The following is a 21,177-nucleotide window of genomic DNA, read 5'->3' as shown; positions in this document are numbered from 1 at the left end:
ACTATCTGGGATGCCCTGCTCAGACTGTTGGCGAGCTCATTCCTCTTGTCTGGAATGAAACGAGCTGATAGTGGAATCGAGTGGACTTCGGTCCATCTCAGTATCTCTACTGCCAGATGGGATAGCTGCTCTGAAAAGGTACCTCCCTGCTTGTTGATGTAAGCCACTATCGTGGTGTTGTCGCTCATCACCACCACGGAGTGACCCGCCAGGTACTGTTGGAACTGTAGAAGTGCCAGGAATATGGCCTTCATTTCTAGCAGATTTATGTGGCAGCACTTTTCTGATTCTGACCAGAGGCCTGAGGTCCTGTGGTTCAGAACATGGAACACTCCCCCCCCCCCTTTCTTTGAGGCGTCCGAAAAAAGCATTAAATCTGGGGGGAGGACGAGAAGATCCACTCCCTTTCGTAGGTTCTCGTCAGTTACCCACCACTGAAGGTCCGTCCATTCCGCAGGACCCATAGGGACCACGACATCCAGGGAATCATGTCCTTAATTCCACCGAGACTTGAGTCACCATTGCAGGGATCTCATCCTGAGGTGACCGTTTGGAACTAGATGGGCCAGGGAAGAAATGTGACAGAGTAGACGTAACCACGATTGGGCTGGGAATTTTTCTCATCTGAGAAAAGGATCTGCGACCCTCCTCAGCCTTGCTATCCTGTCGTCTGATGGGAAGGCTTTGTGGAGATTGGTGTCCAATATCATGCCTAGATATACCAGTGGCTGAGTTGGAAGCAGAGAAGACTTCTCGAGATTTATCATGATCCCTAGATCTTGGCAAAGACCCAGAAGCTTGTCTCGGTGTTGAAGAAGGGTCGACTCCAAGTCTGCCAGGATCAGCCAGTTGTCCAGATAACGGAGGAGACGGACGCCAATCCTGTGTGCCCACGAAGATATCAGGGTGAACACTCTGGTAAATACCTGAGGTGCTGTGGAGAGACCGAAACACACCACCTTGAACTGGTAGATCTTGTTGTCTAGGCTGAATCTTAAGTACTTCCTGGAAGACGGATGGATTGGGACCTGGAGGTACGCGTCCTTCAGGTCCAGTGTACACATGAAGTCTTGTGGTCTCACTGCAAGTCTGACCGTGTCTGCCGTCTCCATGCTGAACGGGGTTTGTTTGACAAACCTGTTCAGAGCTGAGAGGTCGATGACTGGTCTCCAGCCTCCAGACGCCTTCCTTACAAGAAAGAGTCGACTGAAGAAGCCTGGGGAACCGTCGACGACCTCCTGGAGAGCGATGGCGCGCTGGCGAGCGATGGCGAGCAGGCGAGCGACCGCTCACAGGCAAGGTGGCGCGCGGGCGCGCAGGCGATCTGCGACGCGTGGGCGAGTGGGCGCGTTGACGCGCTGGCGAGCGATGGCACGCAGGTGATCAGTGGCGTGCAGGTGCGCGATCTGGCGACAGTAGAGGAGGCGTCGAAGGGTGTGCAAGCGCTTGCGCGTGCGGAGGTGATAGCTCGCGCATGCGTGGGCGTGGAGGAACTCGCTGAGCTCTAGAGGGAGTGCGCACACGCGCAGGGGAAATACCCCTAGCGAGTGGGCGCGCAGGAGGGCGCACCGCAGGAGCTGTGACAGGTGCGCGTGATGGAGACTGCGCGCGATGGCGCGTAAGCGAGGGCTGACGAGCAGGCGAGGTCCGAAGGCGCGTAGGAGATCGCTAACGGGAAGGAGAAGAAAGATTCTTCCCTTCTGCGCCCAGATCCGAAGATCGTGGGCGTGCAGGCGCACGGTGATGCACAGGCGAACGCTGGCAGGTAGGTGAAGAGCGCTGGCAAGCAGATCGTGGGCGCGAGTGGTGCGCATCAAGATGAGGGCGCGCAGATGTGCGCTGGCGAGGAGAAGACCACTGGCGTACAGGAGATTGCTGGCGCACAGGTGACCGCTGGCAAACAGGAGAGCGCTAGCGCGTAGTCTCAGCTACAGGAGATCGCTGGCACGTTGTCCCTGGAGCAGGTGGTTTCTGAAGAGCAGTCTCAGGAACAGCAGGAGAGCGCTTGCGCACCATAGCGCGTGGGCGTGCAGGAGAGCGTTGGCGTGCAGGGGATACCTGGCGCTTAAGGGACTTACTAACAATGTGAGAAAGCTCCTTTTGCCCTGAAGGGACCGATGCCCGTTGGATAACGGGGTGCGTGGGCACCCACAGCGCATCAGCGGCCAGGAACGAAGATGGAAGGTCAGCAGGTCTGGCAGGCGAAGGAGATCGTGAACGATCTAGAGAGGTCCAAGGATACAGCTGCAACGGTCGGTGCATGGCGAGAAGGATCCTCTGCGGGGAACTGCGAAGACGAAGAACCGAAGAGGCGCCTCCTAACTCCCTTGTGGAGGGAAGGAAGTCCTTTACGGCGAAGAGGAAGGCGAGCTTTCCGTCTGATATGCCCTCTGGGGGCAGCAGGCAGACCATCGGCAGTCCTCCGAAGAGGAGTCTCTGTCAGTGAACTACCCCGAGGGGGAGAATCACCTGCAGGAGAGACCGTTGGACTTAGCTCCTCCCTCGAAGGATGTTCGGAGGGGGGAACTAAGCCTTCAGCTGCATCAGGAACCATAGCAGGGGTTTGAGATAACTCGTCGGAAGCCCCTGCCACAACAACGTCGACGATAGACAGAGGATCAATCTCTGCTACTGCCGGCGACTGTTTGACAGCAGCCCCCAACCTGATTATGTCAAACAGGGCTTCCTTGGAGGGAGAACCCTGTAGCCCCAAGGAAGCCCAAAGCTGCAATAAATCATTGTTAGACACATTATCAGAAATATCCTCCCCCGGGGGAGGAGGAGGAGCTGCCTCGCTAAGGGAGGCAACTCCCTCTCCCGAACCCCGAGGTTGGTGAACGTAAATACGGCCTACGCTACCAGTCGACGGCCCCCTCGGGAGAGACCGATCGAGTGGGAGCTTTGGAGGAGGTTCGGGCTATGGAAGAAGAGTCCTTGGGATTTTCTCTCTTCAAGGAAACCCCTGGAGGAGAAATATCCCGTTTGGACTTCTTCTTACGGCGCCGGGAAAACCTCTCCCACTGGGAGGTAGACCACTCCCTACACTCACCGCATACTTTATTTCTTTCACACCGTTGGCCCCTGCAATAAGGACATAAGGTGTGAGGGTCTGTGTCCACCGCCGACATAAACGTTTCACAAGAGCGGTCATAAGCGAGGGTGGGAGCAGACACGTCTGATCGTCACCCGAGCCAAAAGCAAAGTGAGCTAATCACAGGCCGAAAGTAATACCCATATTAAATAGCGTGGTTTGTATTTCAGTTACGGAACAGAGAAGAATTATAAAGAAATAATAAATAAAAAAGGGGTTTTTATTGTTACTTTACTTTAGAGACAGGCCACAGCAGGTGTAGGATTTGCTACGCAGGAGGAGACGGACGGTTGGCGAAGAGGTGGAGATGGTGACTGCGATAACGTACCGTAACTTACTCTAACTTACACTATGTGAACTTTAACCTAATTTAGCTTATTTATTATTTTTTTATTTTTATAATCTATATTTTTTTTTTTACATTTTTTTTCTTTTTGGATTTTTAATTTTCATCACTTACATACGACACTTCTTTGTAATAAAAGAACAGAGAGAGAGAGAGAGAGAGAGAGAGAGAGAGAGAGAGAGAGAGAGAGAGAGAGAGAGAGAGTTTATTGTCGAGCATGCAATAAAACAAGCTGAATAGGTGAATCCTTAAAATAAGTTTTAAAAAGTTATCGTTAATATCTCTCTCTCTCTCTCTCTCTCATTAAAGACCAGATAAACTCACCAGATTTGCCTGCCTTCAAATAGGATTCTACAGAGAGAGAGAGAGAGAGAGAGAGAGAGAGAGAGAGAGAGAGAGAGAGAGAGAGAGAGAGAGAGAGAGAGAGAGAGATATTAACGATAACTTTATAAAACCTATTTTAAGGATTCACTTATTCGGCTTGTTTTATTGCATGATCGACAATAATCATCATCTCTCTCTCTCTCTCTCTCTCTCTCTCTCTCTCTCTCTCTCTCTCTCTCTCTCTCTCTCTCTCTCTCTCTCTCTCTCTCTATCTTAGTTTTCTTTGCTTCACTTTGATCCCCTTCGATGGCTTGACTGCTATAAAGGCTTCCTTCTGCTTGATGATCATCGAGATCGTAGACCTATTCCGGCCATGCACACCGCATTCATGTTCTTCTATAATTTCTTGCTTAAATTCTAATGAAACCATTGGCTTCTTCCTTTTCTCACCACTACTAATACCTGTCCCGAAACTAAGCTTGTTACGACCCATGATTATACGTAATATAAAAAATAAAACGTGAGAAAAGGAAGATAATAAGCACTGTCAATAACAGACCAAACAGAGGACAACCACATGTGCCACGAGAACAGAGAGCTGACCGACTCGACGCTCAATGGCGTCCCTCCAACATGCTGCCATCTACCGGCGTAAACAAGATCTACGTCGGATGTTGGAGCCTGACTTCAGGTGTCAAAACGAAAATTTGATCGAATTTTACTTCGGATGTTGGAACAATCGTGTGTAGAGGTTTCACTGTATATGTATATTTATGTGTACAGTATATATATATATATAATATATATATATATATATATATATATATATATATATATATATGTATATATATATATATATATATATATATATATATATATATATATATATATATATATATATATATACATATATAAGACATGTATAAGACATATATAATATATATATATATATATATATATATATATATATATATATATATATATGCATATATATAATATATATATATATATATATATATATATATATATATATATATATATATATATATATATATATATATATATATATATATATATATATATATATATATATATATATATATATATATATATATATATATATATATATATATATTATATATATATATATATATATATATATATATATATATATATATATATATATATATATATATATATATAATATCTATATATACTGTATATATATTTTATATATATATATATTTATATATATTTATATATATTTATAGATATATATTTATATATATTTAGATATATATATATATAATATATATATATATATATATATATATATATATATATATATATATATGCAGAAGAACCACAGGGAAAATGAAAATACAAAATATACGCTTAAGTCCTGACTAGTTTCGTGATACTTCTTCAGAGGACTGATTTATTGAGAGAGGTTTCTTTACATTTTATAAGGAAAGCAAACGTACGAACATACATATAGAGATTTAGAGAACAATGACACTCCCTTACCAGCTACCTGGGTCAAGTGGGCGGAGTCCCCAAGCTCATTAGACACCTGCTAAAAAGGGCCATTTCTAGTGGCGGGTAAATTCTTGTTTTTTTTTTACTTTCAGTACAGTTTGTTTATATGAAAACACGGTAGCCTTATCTATATAAATACATAAGCAAAACATACACATACATAAAAATAGCCTTAATAAAGAATTCTCCTGACATTACCAAGGGATGTGTATATCGTATTCCATGCAATGCTTGTGAAAAATACTATATTGGTCAAACTGGTAAAGCCCTAGAAAAGAGAATTGGACAACATAAGAAAAGTGTCAGGTATGCTCAAGATAATAATGCACTCTTTGCTCACGTTAGAGATAAAAATCACACCATTAATTGGTCAGGTGCAAAGAAATTGGTTCATTCAAATAACTTAGTGGAAAGAAACATCATAGAGTCCAGTTTCATAAAGGAAACCTTTGAAAACAACTTGAATATTGGTCATGGAATGTATAAACTCGACGCCTTTATATGTAAAGAGATTTGTAAGCTATATAAAAAAACATTAACCACTTGATGTAGAATTGAATGTATTGTGAATAATTAACGTCGCTGTAAAATTAATATGTAGACCTAAGCTACCATTCATTAAAAGGTACAATTATTTTATATAGTACGCATAAGTATATTGGCACTATAAAGTGTTATGCTAGATATAAGTATTGATATATACATGATTATATGTTTATGATATTAATGTTATATGTATATTAATGTTATATGTATATAAATGTATATATACATATGTATATGGGTATATGTATGTATGTTTATATATATATGTATGTATAAATATGTATGTGTATATATATGTATGTGTGTGTATATGTATATGTATGTATATATATATGTATGTATGTGTATGTTTTGCTAATGTATTTATATGGATAAGGCTACCGTCTTTTCATATAAACAAACTGTACTGAAAGTAAAAAAAACAAGAATTTACACGCCACTAGAAATTACCCTTTTTAGCAGGTGTCTAATGAGCTTGGGGACTCCGCCCACTTGACCCAGGTAGCTGGTAAGGGAGTGTCATTGTTCTCTAAATCTCTATATGTATGTTCGTACGTTTGCTTTCCCTATAAAATGTAAAGAAACCTCTCTCAATAAATCAGTCCTCTGAAGAAGTATCACGAAACTGGTCAGGACTTAAGCGTAAATTTCGTATTTTCATTTTCCCTGTGGTTCTTCTGCATCTGAGCATCACGTTTTCCTGTGATTTTTACGCGCATATATATATATATATATATATATATATATATATATATATATATATATATATATATACATATATATATACAGATATATATATATATATATATATATATATATATATATATATATATATATATATACACATACATATATATATACATATATTGTATATATATATATATATATATATATATATATATATATATATATATATATATATATATATATATATATCCATCCATATACCAAAGGCACTTCCCCCAATTTTGGGGGGTAGCCGACATCAACAAGAAACAAAAACAAAAAAGGGGACCTCTACTCTCTACGTTCCTCCAGCCTAACCAGGGACTCAGCCGACTTCATCTGGTACTGCTAGGGTGCCACAGCCCAACCTCCCACATTTCCACCACAGATGAAGCTTCATACTGCTGAGTCCCCTACTGCTGCTATCTCCGCGGTCATCTAAGGCACCGGAGGAAGCAGCAGGGCCTATCGGAACTGCGTCACAATCGCTCGCCATTCATTCCTATTTCTAGCACACTCTCTTGCCTCTCTCACATCTATCCTCCTATCACCCAGAGCTTTCTTCACACCATCCATCCACCCAAACCTTGGCCTTCCTCTTGTACTTCTCCCATCAAATCTTGCATTCATCACCTTCTTTAGCAGACAGCCATTTTCCATTCTCTCAACATGGCTAAACCACCTCAACACATTCATATCCACTCTAGCCGCTAACTCATTTCTTACACCCGTTCTCACCCTCACCACTTCGTTCCTAACCCTATCTACTCGAGATACACCAGCCATACTCCTCAGACACTTCATCTCGAACACATTCAATTTCTGTCTCTCCATCACTTTCATTTCCCACAACTCCGATCCATACATCACAGTTGGTACAATCACTTTCTCATAAAGAACTCTCTTTACATTCATGCCCAACCCTCTATTTTTTACTACTCCCTTAACTGCCCCCAACACTTTGCAACCTTCATTGACTCTCTGACGTACATCTGCTTCCACTCCACCATTTGATGCAACAGACCCCAAGTACTTAAACTGATCCACCTCCTCAAGTAACTCTCCATTCAACATGACATTCAACCTTGCACCACCTTCCCTTCTCGTACATCTCATAACCTTACTCTTACCCACATTAACTCTCAACTTCCTTCTCTCACACACCCTTCCAAATTCTGTCACTAGTCGGTCAAGCTTCTCTTCTGTGTCTGCTACCAGTACAGTATCATCCGCAAACAACAACTGATTTACCTCCCATTCATGATCATTCTCGCCTACCAGTTTTAATCCTCGTCCAAGCACTCGAGCATTCACCACTCCATCAACATACAAGTTAAACAACCACGGCGACATCACACATCCCTGTCTCAGCCCCACTCTCACCGGAAACCAATCGCTCACTTCATTTCCTATTCTAACACATGCTTTACTACCTTTGTAGAAACTTTTCACTGCTTGCAACAACCTTCCACCAACTCCATATAACCTCATCACATTCCACATTGCTTCCCTATCAACTCCATCATATGCTTTTTCCAGATCCATAAACGCAACATACACCTCCTTACCTTTTGCTAAATATTTCTCGCATATCTGCCTAACTGTAAAAATCTGATTCATACAACCCCTACCTATTCTAAAACCACCCTGTACTTCCAAGATTGCATTCTCTGTTTTATCCTTAATCCTATTAATCAGTACTCTACCATACACTTTTCCAACTACACTCAACAAACTAATACCTCTTGAATTACAACACTCATGCACATCTCCCTTACCCTTATATAGTGGTACAATACATGCACAGACCCAATCTACTGGTACCATTGACAACACAAAACACACATTAAACAATCTCACCAACCATTCAAGTACAGTCACACCCCCTTCCTTCAACATCTCAGCTTTCACACCATCCATACCAGATGCTTTTCCTACTCTCATTTCATCTAGTGCTCTCCTCACTTCCTCTATTGTAATCTCTCTCTCATTCTCATCTCCCATCACTGGCACCTCAACACCTGGAACAGCAATTATATCTACCTCCCTATTATCCTCAACATTCAGCAAACTTTCAAAATATTCCGCCCACCTTTTCCTTGCCTCCTCTCCTTTTAACAACCTTCCATTTCCATCTTTCACTGTCTCTTCAATTCTTGCACCGGCCTTCCTTACTCTCTTCACTTCTTTCCAAAACTTCTTCTTATTCTCTTCATATGACTGCCCCAATCCCTGACCCCACCTCAGGTCAGCTGCCCTCTTTGCCTCACGTACCTTGCGCTTTACTTCCACATTTTCTCTCAATATTTTTCATACTTCTCTATACTATTACTCTGCAGCCATTCTTCAAAAGCCCTCTTTTTCTCTTCCACTTTTACCTTCACTCCTTCATTCCACCATTCACTACCCTTCCTCATGCTGCCTCCAACAACCTTCTTGCCACATACATCACTTGCAATCCCAACAAAATTTTGCTTTGCTAACTTCCACTCCTCCTTTAAATTACCAGTTTCTCTTACTCTCACCTCGTCATATGCCATTTTCAACCTTTCCTGATATTTACTTTTTACCCCCGGTTTTATTAGCTCTTCAAACCCTCACTAGCTCCCTTTTACATCCACCTACTCTATTCCCCCCACTCTTTTTCTACAACTAATTTTCCTTCCACCAAAAAATGATCAGACATACCGTTAGCCATACCCCTAAACACGTGCACGTCTTTCAATCTTCCAAACATTCTTTTAGTTATCAACACATAATCCCATTAATGCCCTTTCTACTACTCTTCCATTTGCCATATATATATATATATATATATATATATATATATATATATATATATATATATATATATATATACATACATTATATATATATATATATATATATATATATATATATATATATACATATATATACATATATTTATATATATATATATATATATATATATATATATATATATATACACACATATATATACATATATTTATATATAATATATATATATATATATATATATACATATATATATATATATATATATATATATATATATATATATACACATATATACACACACACACATATATATATATATATATATATATATATATACTGTATACACATAATGTTTGAATAATTCTTTTATGATCCTGCTGTAATTTGTACGGATAATCAGATATAAAATAAAGAATTTATTATCAAAAAAACCCTCCCATCTGGTGGTGCATGATAAAGAGCTGTGTACTCCAATATAAAATTTGGAGTTACAAATAAGATTTTCAAACATAGCCACATTGGATAGTGTACTAAAACTTATAAATCAATTGCTTTTTATTGGATACACTTATGGTCCAACTCTACTGCTGAAATGCCCATGAGCAAACAGCTTTGTTTATTTTTAACTATTAAGGCATAATGTGCACAAATCAAAATTTGGTAACTACTAAAATTTATTTTATTACACTTCATCAGCAAGCTATACCAAATTTTTGGGCTCAAGCCATGTCGTCCTGATGGAAGGTTTTTCAGTAACTTCCTTAGGCTATATATGACTACAGTAGATGTTTCCAGAGAATTAAACTAAAGGTTTCACAGAATTCTAACTTCTGGCACGAGTACCCATAAGGTTTCCCTTTAGGATATTGTATAATAACAGGGGACGTATGCTTGACACACCACATAGCTATCTGCACCCCACATAGCGTTTACGCTTCGAGGGGGGAAGTGTGGCGAGATACGGGAGGAGCCGTTACAAAGTTCTCCTCCTTCGTTACTGTTACGGTACTCTGTGACGTCATAACCGCCGCCATGTTGGCCGCCATCTTGGTTGACGTCATTGTTGCGCGCCTTCCCCATTCCTTCTTACGTAGCGTTTATGACAAGGTGCTTTTTCCCAGTTGTTCGCTTGTAATTTCATCATGTCGCAATCTTCTGCCTCGCCTTCTTCTGGAAAGTTGAGTACCATATTCTTGTATTGTATAAATCAGCTCTGGCCGTAAAGTAACTCCTTTTTATCTCAAAATACCGTGTTTTGTGGCGGAGCTGTGCCTTGACCGGAGGCGTCATGACGCCGACGCTGTTGTTCGCTTCGCATGCTTTATTTAGTTAGCCAGAACAACCTTCCTGGTCTTATAACTAATTATCAGCATTAGTTATTTAGTCTTCATTATTAGGAATTAGTTATATTGTGCCGATAGTATTCTTTTTCGGCGAGTGTAGGTAGCCGAATTTGTAGGCTAGATTGCTAGCCCAGCCCCTAGGCTCAATAGCTTAGGCATTCTTGTTTACTTTCATGCATGATATAATAAGTGTTCCTGGTGTTAAATTATGAAATGAAGATGTTAGGCATTTATACATAGAAGATTCAGTGATTGCACAAGTTTTTCTCCTTCTAGGAAGTATACAAGGGGTTTCGATGATCTTGGTAGTCGACTCCCTTGCCCTTAACCTAGCGCTTAGGGCTTTTGTATACTTTCTCAACTCCCTAGTTACCTTACCCAAGGTAATCTCCTCCCTCTGAGGTAGCCTAGGCTACATCCTAGCCCTCCTTACCTCGAATCGTATTCAAGTGAGGTTAAGCTAGGATTTTCTTTCCCCACTCATAGCCATAGTACATGAGCTTTGAGTTTGGACAGAACCTCAGAGTACCAGTCGTTTGCCCCCAGCTACCCCACTAGGTGAATGAACTCTCCTTATGGTCCCTGCTGGTCAGCAAAAGGTGGGGGGCTTTGCCCTTCCCCCTAGTCCACACCTGGTAAGGTTACGACCCTTCCTCCCTGTGGCCTAGCGACTTGTCCTACACCTGCCTTCCCTGGACTGGGGGACATGTTCCCTTAGCCTACATTAGGCAGGCCCTGGGATTCTGTTTCTTTATAGTTTAGGACGGTACATCAGTGCTGTTCCTTCACTGTACTAACCTACCCTAGGCTGGAGAATGAATTCTTCCTACACCTGGGATAGTGCCAGTACTGAAACAGAAACCCCCCCCCCCTGGAGTGTCGGTGAGGCCTCACGCCTTCCCCTACACTCTCCTCAGGACCCTCTCCCCTCCCCCTCTGTCCTTTAGTGATGGCCTAGCCATCACACCTCAGTCCACCGTCCTATAACTCGACTGTGTGCCGGCGGGTTGTGGGGTCGGCCCGGTCCTTTCGTTGGTTAGTCCTAACTGCTAGGCTTCCCGCATATAGTTGAACTACGGGATAGCATACGACAGGTCGGTCTGCCGGCGGAAGACCTCACTATCTTAGTGTGTTCTTCAGTCCTCCCTTGGGACGCCACCCGCAACTCTTGCCGACTGCCGGCTCTGTTGCAGCTGGATGAAAGGTTGCCATTCTCTCCCTTCCATTTGAACACTCCTTCCGGAAGAAGACGAGGTTTGGGTAGTGAGCTACCGCCCTTCCCTCCTTCTTCTTCTATACTTTCTCTCGATCTCATCAGTGCCGGTCCACTGCCACATACTCTGCCGGCAACAGCCGTCAGCTTAGTCCCGGTATCCTCTCTGTCTCATTGATTGACGTCAGGGTTGGAGTACCTAAGCCGGTTGCTTCCAACTGCCGGGGGCTGCCGACTTGCCGGCGATCTGCCATCGTCTTAAGGTTTCGCCCTCTCTCTGCCACATAGACTGATGGCTGGAAGGGGTTCCCCCTCAAACGGAGAATTGCCGGCGGAACCTAATCATTCTACTTCAGTGGACTGTCACCTCTACCCTACCGGCACAGAGCCGGCAGTATCTATTGTATAGCTATATACGATAGGCAGTACAGACAGTCCCCAACTAACGAAAACAATAGGGACCGAGAGTCTGTTCGTAAGTCGTTAGTGTTAAATTTTGGTCTAGGGTAGGCGTAACCTGACTCAGATGTCTACGATTTTCAGCCGTAGAGGTCAACAAATAGCCCCATTTCATATAAAATAGGTTATTACAAATAATTTACTTCATCATATTACAGAATATGATAAAGTTCAGTACAGTAAATGGCTTTATTATCCTGTACTGCACACTACATAATAGAAACTTGCACAAACAATCGACCATACATATGCACTGCATTTCTGAATCAGCCGACTTAAAGTAAAATCGTAGTAAATATAGTGTACTGTACATTTAGTACAGTACTGTACATTAATTCCTTTTTTAAATAAATGTACTGAAAGCTATTTTATTGTTCCATTACCCATTTTTTTTTTTTGCTAGAAACTTATGTAAACAAGCAGCCATTTGCATCATGTACTGTACTGTAATGTTTACCTTTTCACGCTGATCAAATCAGCTGACTTGTACCGTACTATATTCACTGTATGTAACAGTACTGTGCATTTAACTACTTCATGGTTGTTTTGGTAATGTTAAATAAAATGCAGAAGGTTAGTTTACTGAATTGTTTTATTTTAATTTTGACCGACGGAATCATTCTTTGTAGAGTATACGTCACGTGTCTTGTGATGTCATATATTTGGCGGAAGCGAGCTGACAAACTGAATGATTTCCTTTCATTATGTTGCCGAGTAATCTTATTACAGCATTCCCATAATCGAAACACCGAGTAACGATATCAAGTGTTTTAGTGGTCTGTATCATTAGTTATGAGATTAGTACAACTTACCGTAAAGTTAAGAAAAAAAAGATGACGTTATATTTCTTCTGGCGGGAGAGAGAGAGAGGAGAGAGAGAGAGAGAGAGAGAGAGAGAGAGAGAGAGAGAGAGAGAGAGAGAGAGAGAGAGAGAGAGAGAGAGAGAGAATTTAAACTTGCGATGAAATCTACGGGTGTTACGAACATGTTTGGACTTCCGTCAATTTGTGTTCGTATCTCCGGATGTTCGTAACACGGATGTTCGTATCTTGGGGAGCGCCTGTACATCTATGGTATAGTACATACCCTAGTCAGAAAACTATGGTGTATAGTTGTACATTAAATTCTTTCTAGCAAACTCTGTGCATCCAAGCGCAGTCCCCTACCTGAATCGGGGAGAATCATTCCCCCCCTTTCTCTCTATACTGAATAAACTCAGCTCCCCCTCTCACCATTACTAATACCCCGGAGGAAGTCCAAGCTGTGCTTTATCCCTTGTGGATATTCCTTCACCCTCTTAGGGCACTCTTAAGGAGCCCCTAGAATTAGTTATGTTGTGAGGTCACAGCAATTGACTGGGCGGGATGCACAAGTATGTGTCTTTTCTGCTTCATTTCCAGTTTACCTATCCTAAGCTTGCACTTGGAAAGGAATCTTATATTGTAAGTAAAATTACTTTAAGACTAATCTAAGATTACTGTAAGTTAATGATAAAGACTTGTGTAGACTCATGTACCCCTTTCTTCTTTACAGAAGGAGTACATCCGGTGTGAGAGCGCCTTCTGCAGCGTTCAGCGCCCAGACTTTTATGCCCACCTGGCGTGCCAAACCCACGCTAGCTGTTCCGTTTCCCAAGGGACTCTTCCTTATTGGGACCCACAGGTTTGCACTGTCTGCAAAGACCTGCTCCATGAGGCGTTCAAGGACGCTACGTCTGCGGAGGCCAGGGACATCACTCGCGAGAAACTACGCAAATGGGTGCGTGGTTTCCAGAAGAATGCCAGAGGGCCCTCTCTCCCTAGTGAGAAGATAAGAGCTCTACTCTTTCCCAAGGCATCAGCGGATGCTGTTATCCCCAAACAAGAGATCCCCTGTGTCCAGCTGACGGTCGAACCGGTCGTATCGGACGCACTTCAAGACTTCCATCTTGACGAGGTGGAACGGATGTCGGAAGTGTCGGACACCACCGAAAGGACCCTGATGGCCGAGGGTCGAGAAGAGGAGGAGCATACGGAGGCTCCTGACTCCGAGGGTGATGGCGCCCGCGCCCCCTCTGTTACTTCCGTTGCTATCTCAGAACCTGTCCCCTCTACCTCTTCCACTCCTACGCCTGTGAGAGTGGACACCCAGGATAACCTCCAAGTCTTGGTGGCACTCCTGGACGAAAGGCTTCGTCAGAGGGACGAGGACTTCAAGAAAAGAGATTCTACGTCTGTCGAAACAGACCCCGAGGAAGATCACCGTTAAGGATCTTCCCCCTTGCTCAGTGACCAACCCATGGAGGCATGCAGAACACATGCCGATCACGAGTGGACGTATCTTTGTCAACAACAAGTTAGGCGCCATTCCCCTTGAAGAGGTGGAGTTTTCGCCTAGCTTTGAAGCCTATCCGGACTGTTACATCCGTCTCAAGTCCGAGCCAGTTTCCTAAGAGGAAACCGAGCCTAAGGAGGTCATCGTCTTCGACCACGCAAAGGCTCAATCTCTTCTGGCCGGCTGCCTGAAGAGTAAGGGCTACACCAACTCCAAGGTGCCGGCCCTAAGCAAGAAACACCCGTCTTTTCTTGCTCCTGCCACCACGGTCTTCCCCTTCACCGAGAAATCCCTGTTGGCAGTGTTGAAGGCGGTGGAGGAAGGGAAACCCTGCCCTACATTGGAGGAATGTAGGACCCTCTCCCTCGCCCTCCCTCCCGACGACAAGAACTGGAAAGACATCCAGTTAACTTTCTCTGTGGGAGTTGGAGGCTGACATCGCTGTACGGCAGTTCAACAAGAACCTCCCCAAGCTCTCCGAATAATTTCTGCGTCGGGAGCTGGACACGATAGAGAGGCTGGCTGCCTCCCTCTCCCTTCAAGTCCAAATGGAGACGATGGCTGGGGACACACGGACCCCAGGCTTCTACATGGTCTTGGCTAAGACCCATCTTGCCACCCTGACGAAGGACTTTTATAGCTTCATCAGGGCCCGAAGAGCCTGTAGAGAGTTCGTGTTTGCGGATGCCACCGTTAAACACAAACCCCGGAAACTGATTTCCTCCAACATTTGGGGGAAACATCTCTTCCCCAACGACCTCGTGAAAGAGATCGTCGACAGAGCCGCCACGGAGAACCGGAACCTTCTCCCGAAGTGGGGCATGTCGAAGAAGAAGAAATCTCCTCAGGATGAGGGCCCCCAACCTAAGAAGAAAATGAACAAGCCCAGATCCCAGCAGCGGCAGGCTAAGCGCCAGTTTCCGGCATCCGCTGCTCCCAAGTTGCTGGCTCAGCCCCAACAAACCTTCCAATAGGTACCCAAGCCGGTGGTGGCTCAGTCACCAGTCTTCACGCCAGCCTACGAAAGGCAGTCAACTACCTTTCGTCCCAAAGGTAGAGGCGCCGGCAGAGACTCCTCTCGACGTCCATCCAGAGGGAGAGGAGGAAAGGGAGCAAGCGGCCGAGGTGGTAAACCCTCAGGAAGCCAAAAGCAATGAGATGCTTCCGGTGGGAGGAAGACTCCGCCTCTTCCAGGATCGTTGGACCTTCGATCCTTGGGCTCACAGCATCATCAAGAACGGACTAGGGTGGAGCTGGGTAACACTACTTCCAGCCTTCCACCAATTCTTCCAGCACTCCACCTCCGTCCTGGAAGAATACGTCCAAGAACTCTTGAACAAGAAGGTGATCAAGAGGGTAAAGTCCACCAGGTTCATAGGAAAACTATTCTGTGTTCCCAAGAAGGACTCCGACAAACTCAGTGTCATTCTGGACTTGTCCCCTCTCAACAAGTTCATAGTGAACAAGTTCAAAATGCTGACTCTTCAGCATATAAGAGCCCTGCTGCCTCAAAAGGCATACACAGTCTCAATAGACTTGGCGAACGCCTACTGGCACATTCCAATGAATCGCCAGGCTTCCTCCTACCTAGGATTCACGCTTCAAAGAAGGCAGTACGCCTTCAGAGCCATGCCCTTCGGACTCAACATAGCCCCAAGGATATTCACGAAGCTCGCAGAAACAATCGTCCAACAGCTACACTTACAAGGCGTCCAGGTGATGGCTTACCTAGACGATTGGCTGGATGGGGCGGCATCCTCAGAAGAATGCTTGCAAGCTTCCAGAAAGGTGACCCAATTCCTGGAACATCTGGGTTTCAAGATCAACACCAAAAAGTCTCGACTTTCTCCAGCTCAGAAGTTCCAATGGCTAGGAATCCATTGGAACCTTCAGTCACACCGTCTTTCCATCCCTCTGAAGAAAAGGAGGGAAATAGCGGGATCTGTCAAGAGACTCCTAAAATTCAAACGGATTTCAAGACGACAACAAGAACGGGTGCTCGGCTCCCTTCAGTTCGCTTCAGTGACAGACCCAGTGCTACGAGTTTAGCTAAAGGATGCATCGGGAGTCTGGAGAAGATACGCATCCATCGCTCGAAGAGATCTCAAGAGACCTCTGCCAACCAGGCTTCGTTCACTCCTAAAGCCATGGTCGGAGGCAAAGAACCTGAAAAGATCAGTACCTCTTCAACTACCGCCTCCATCGGCCGTTATCCACACGGATGCATCGCTAGAAGGATGAGGGGGTCATTCCCACCAACAAAGTTCAAGGAACTTGGTCTCCCCTATTCAAGACATTTCACATCAACATCTTGGGAGGCCATGGCGATCCTTCTTACTCTGAAGAGGCTGTCTCCACGTCCCTCAGTCCACATCCGTCTGACACTGGACAGCGACGTCGTGGTCAAATGTCTCAACCGTCAGGGCTCAAGATCACCCCAACTCAACCTAGTGTTGCTACCCATCTTCCGCTTGGCAGACAAGAAAAGATGGCACCTCTCAGCAGTTCACCTACAAGGATTCCGCAACGTGACGGCGGATGCTCTATCCAGGAAAACCCCGATAGAGTCAGAATGGTCCATAGACCCAGACTCATTCTCCTTCATCTCCCAATAAGTCCCAGAACTGCAGATCGACCTCTTTGCAACGAGCGACAACAAACAACTTCCTCGTTACGTGGCCCCATACGAGGACCCCGAGCGGAAGCGGTGGACGCCATGTCTCTGGATTGGAATAGATGGACCAAGATTTACCTGTTCCCTCCACCCAACCTTCTGCTGAAAGTCCTCATCAAGCTGAGATCCTTCCAAGGAACAGCAGCCCTAGTGGTACCCAAGTGGCCCCAGAGCAACTGGTTCCCATTAATCCTGGAGTTATAACCCAAGCTAATTCCCCTGATAAACCCAGTTCTATTATCCCAGCAAGTTCAGAAGTCGACTGTCTTAGCTTCATCAAGGAAAACTTGAGACCTTCATCTCATGATTTTCTCTCCCTAGCCGTCAAGAAGAGGTTTGGGATCTCGAAGAAATGCTTGGACTTCTTAGAGGAATACAAAACAAAATCTACCAGAAGGCAATACGAGTCATCCTGGAAGAAGTGGGTGTCCTTTGTCAAGGCTTAAAATCCTAGAGAAATTTCTATAGACTTTTTTCTGTCCTTCTTCATTCACCTTCATGGACAAGACCTGGCAGCCAACACGATTTCCACCTGCAAATTGGCCTTGACAAGACCATTACTATATGCCTTCCATATAGACCTGTCCGATGACATCTTTAACAAGCTGCCAAAGGCATGTGCTAGACTCAGACCCCCACCCCCACCGAGACCCATCTCTAGTCTCTTGACAAGGTGCTCCACTTTGCCTCAAGTTTGGACAAAGAGTCTTGCCCTCTGAAAGATTTCACTCAAAAAGTGATTTTCCTATTTGCTCTCGCCTTGGGAGCCCGAGTCAGTGAAATTGTGGCATTATCAAGAGAAGAGGGCCAGATACAGTTCGCTGAAACAGGCGAGCTTACCCTCTTTCCTGACCCACCGTTTCTTGCCAAGAATGAGCTACCCACTAAAAGGTGGGGCCCCTGGAGAATCTGCCCTCTGAAGGAAGATGTCTCTCTGTGTCCAGTGGAGAGTCTAACGGTCTATCTTCGAAGAACTTCAGACTTTGGCGGAGGACAGCTCTTTAAAGGGGAAACATCAGGGTCCGACTTGTCACTCAAACAACTAAGGGCGAAGATCACCTACTTTATTCGCAGAGTGGACCCTGACAGTACACCCGCAGGACACAATCCCAGGAAAGTCGCCTCTTCCCTGAACTTCTTCCAGTCGATGGACTTCGAAAGTCTTCGCTCTTTCACAGGCTGGAAGTCCTCGAGAGTGTTTTTCAAACACTACGCGAAGCAGGTGCACGATCTCAAAAGGTATGCGGTAGCTGCAGGTAGTGTGCTAAAACCTGCTGCTTAGTGCTGTGTAGAACAGTGAGTTATTCGGGACTAACTCCAAGGGTGCGCAACATAGTGAATTTAGTGCCACCTTGTGTCACTATGGACTGTTCTTATACAAAGGTGAAGTCACAAAGACAAAAACACGTGTGCCACATGTTTTTAACATGAAGTGTATATAACACTTTCTAGAAAGACTTTATAGTTCCTATGGAACTAATGTGTGTAATGGCAAGTTTTCCTTTTCAGATTCCACACCCATTTCTATTGATGTCTTAAGTCTATGTTACTGATTGCATTCCATTACATTTTTATTACCTACTGTATTGTATGTTAATTCTTATCTAACTGAATAAAATAGAATTTGTTTACCTGTGCGTCTTATTTCGCCCTCACATTAAAAATAAAAACACTGTTAGAGAGTTTTACTTACCTCATTATTTGAAAAATGGTATGAACATTGTTATAATATTGTTCCTTATTGATACAAACTCATCTAGACTAAGGTAATTTGTACAAAACACATTGTACTTACCTTCTTCTATCTGACCCTGGGACCGGCAGGTATCTCCGATGCTGAGTTCCTTTATCAAGTAACTTCAAGATGTTCCTTACGTCCAATAGGACTCTTCCCTGCCGGGGGGGGCAGGAAGCGGTAACATAGTATATGCTTATATCTGTAGTGACATGTAACGGAAATGTCACAGGTCTCTGTGGTCATCAGACCAAAGGAATATTGTCTAGAAGTCGAAGGCACTACAAAAGGAAAAAATCCACAATACATTCATTCTCTGGTACACTTCCATCAGGACGACATGGCTTGAGCCCAAAAAACGGATTTTGAGCGAAGCGAAAAATCTATTTTTGGGCGAGATAGCCATGTCGTCCTGATGGACCCGCCCTTGTTCTCTATTCAGGCCTTGACAGGCCCCTCCCAATCTTATTGTATCATGGAGGCAGGCCTAAACGCCGGAAGCAATGAGGAAGGCGCGCAACGATGACGTCAACCAAGACGGCGGCGGTTATGACGTAACCGAGTACCGTAACAGTAACGAAGGAGGAGAACTTAGTAACGGCTCCTCCCATATCTTGCCACACTTCCCCCTCGAAGTGTAAACGCTTCGTGGGGTGCAGATAGCTATGAGGCGTGTCAATACATACGTCCCCTGTTGTTATACGATATCAAAAGGGAAACCTTATGGGTACTCGTGCCAGAAGTTAGAATTCTGTGAAACCTTTAGTTTAATTCTCTTGGAATATCTACTGTAGTCATATATACCCTAAGGAAGCTACAGAAGGAACCTTCCATCAGGACGACATGGCTATCTCGCCCAAAAATAGATTTTTCGCTTCGCTCAAAATCTGTTTTTGGGGATTCCTTTTAGATATCCTTAATTTATATCAAAGGAAACCAACCAAACATTATAATAATTGAGCTGTATAAAAGTTTCAAAACACCGAGACAATAAACGGTCGAGTTCACATGTCCCTCATAAAATACTGATTTGTTGGTGTAAGTGGTAGGGCTGTCCATCAAGTAGGAAGGCAATCCCTGTCATATGCCACTGGGATCTATTGTTGTAACCTTCCAAATGGGGTTAAACTGGACACCAGCCACCTGTTGAGATACTACCACTAGAGTGTTATGGGGGTCCTTTGACTGGCCAAATAGTACTACATTGGATCCATCTCTCTGGTTATGGTTCAATTTCCCTTTACCTACACATACACCGAATAGTCTTGCCTACTGTTTACAAATTCTCCTCAGTCCTCATACACCTGACAATACTGAGATTACCATATAATTCTTCTCTCAAGGGATTAACTGTTGCACTGTAATTGTTCACTAGTCACTTTCCTCTTGGTTAGGGTATCAAGAGACTCTTCAGCTATGTTAAGCAGCTCTTCTAGGAGAAGGACACTCCAAAATCAACCATTATTCTCCGGTCTTAGGTAGTGCCATAACCTATGTACCATGGTCTTCCACTGTCTTAGGTTAGAGTTCTCCTGCTTGATGGTACATTCGGACATACTACTCTATGCCATTTCTCTTTCTCTTGATAAAGGTTTTATAGTTTATAAAGAAATATTTATTTTAATGATGTTACTGTTCTTAAGATATTTTATTTTTTCCTTGTCTCCTTTCTTCATGAGGCTATATTCCGTTGGAGCGCCTGGGCTTATAGCATCCTGTTTTGCTGACTAGGGTTGCAGCCTAGCAAGTAGTAATAATAATAATAATAATAATAATAATAATAATAATAATAATAATTATAATAATATGGTTGCAGTTTTAATTTTAAAGGACCAGAAGCTTTTGCCTCAAGGATAATAGCAAAATGAATTCCAGGTAATGATCATTGAAATAGTAATTCAAATTTTTTTTAAACATTCTAGAGGCATTCAGGACCAATATTTAATTCTTCATCTGATATATAGGAAAATAAAATCTAAAGTTTTTCAACATTCAGTTTAACAGGATATATCAAGAAATGGCCAACAACTGCTAAATCTATAGTGTGAGATACAAATAAAACCTATGCAGTACTTTTAAAGTAGTAA

The 21,177-nt window shown here is 43.5% G+C and overlaps 1 protein-coding gene across 1 annotated transcript in view; it reads right to left on the bottom strand.

The window, feature by feature from the left end:
* bbx (bobby sox) overlaps window positions 1-21,177 on the bottom strand; it is a 504,832-nt gene that overhangs the window by 5,939 nt on the left and 477,716 nt on the right. The gene's annotated exons all lie outside the window — the stretch shown is intronic.

This window comes from Palaemon carinicauda, chromosome 1 (genome assembly GCF_036898095.1).
Source record: "Palaemon carinicauda isolate YSFRI2023 chromosome 1, ASM3689809v2, whole genome shotgun sequence".
In the NCBI taxonomy this organism is placed as follows: Eukaryota; Metazoa; Arthropoda; class Malacostraca; order Decapoda; family Palaemonidae; genus Palaemon; species Palaemon carinicauda.
The sequence above is the reverse complement of the archived record's forward strand: the minus strand, read 5'-3'. Positions and strand labels throughout refer to the sequence as shown.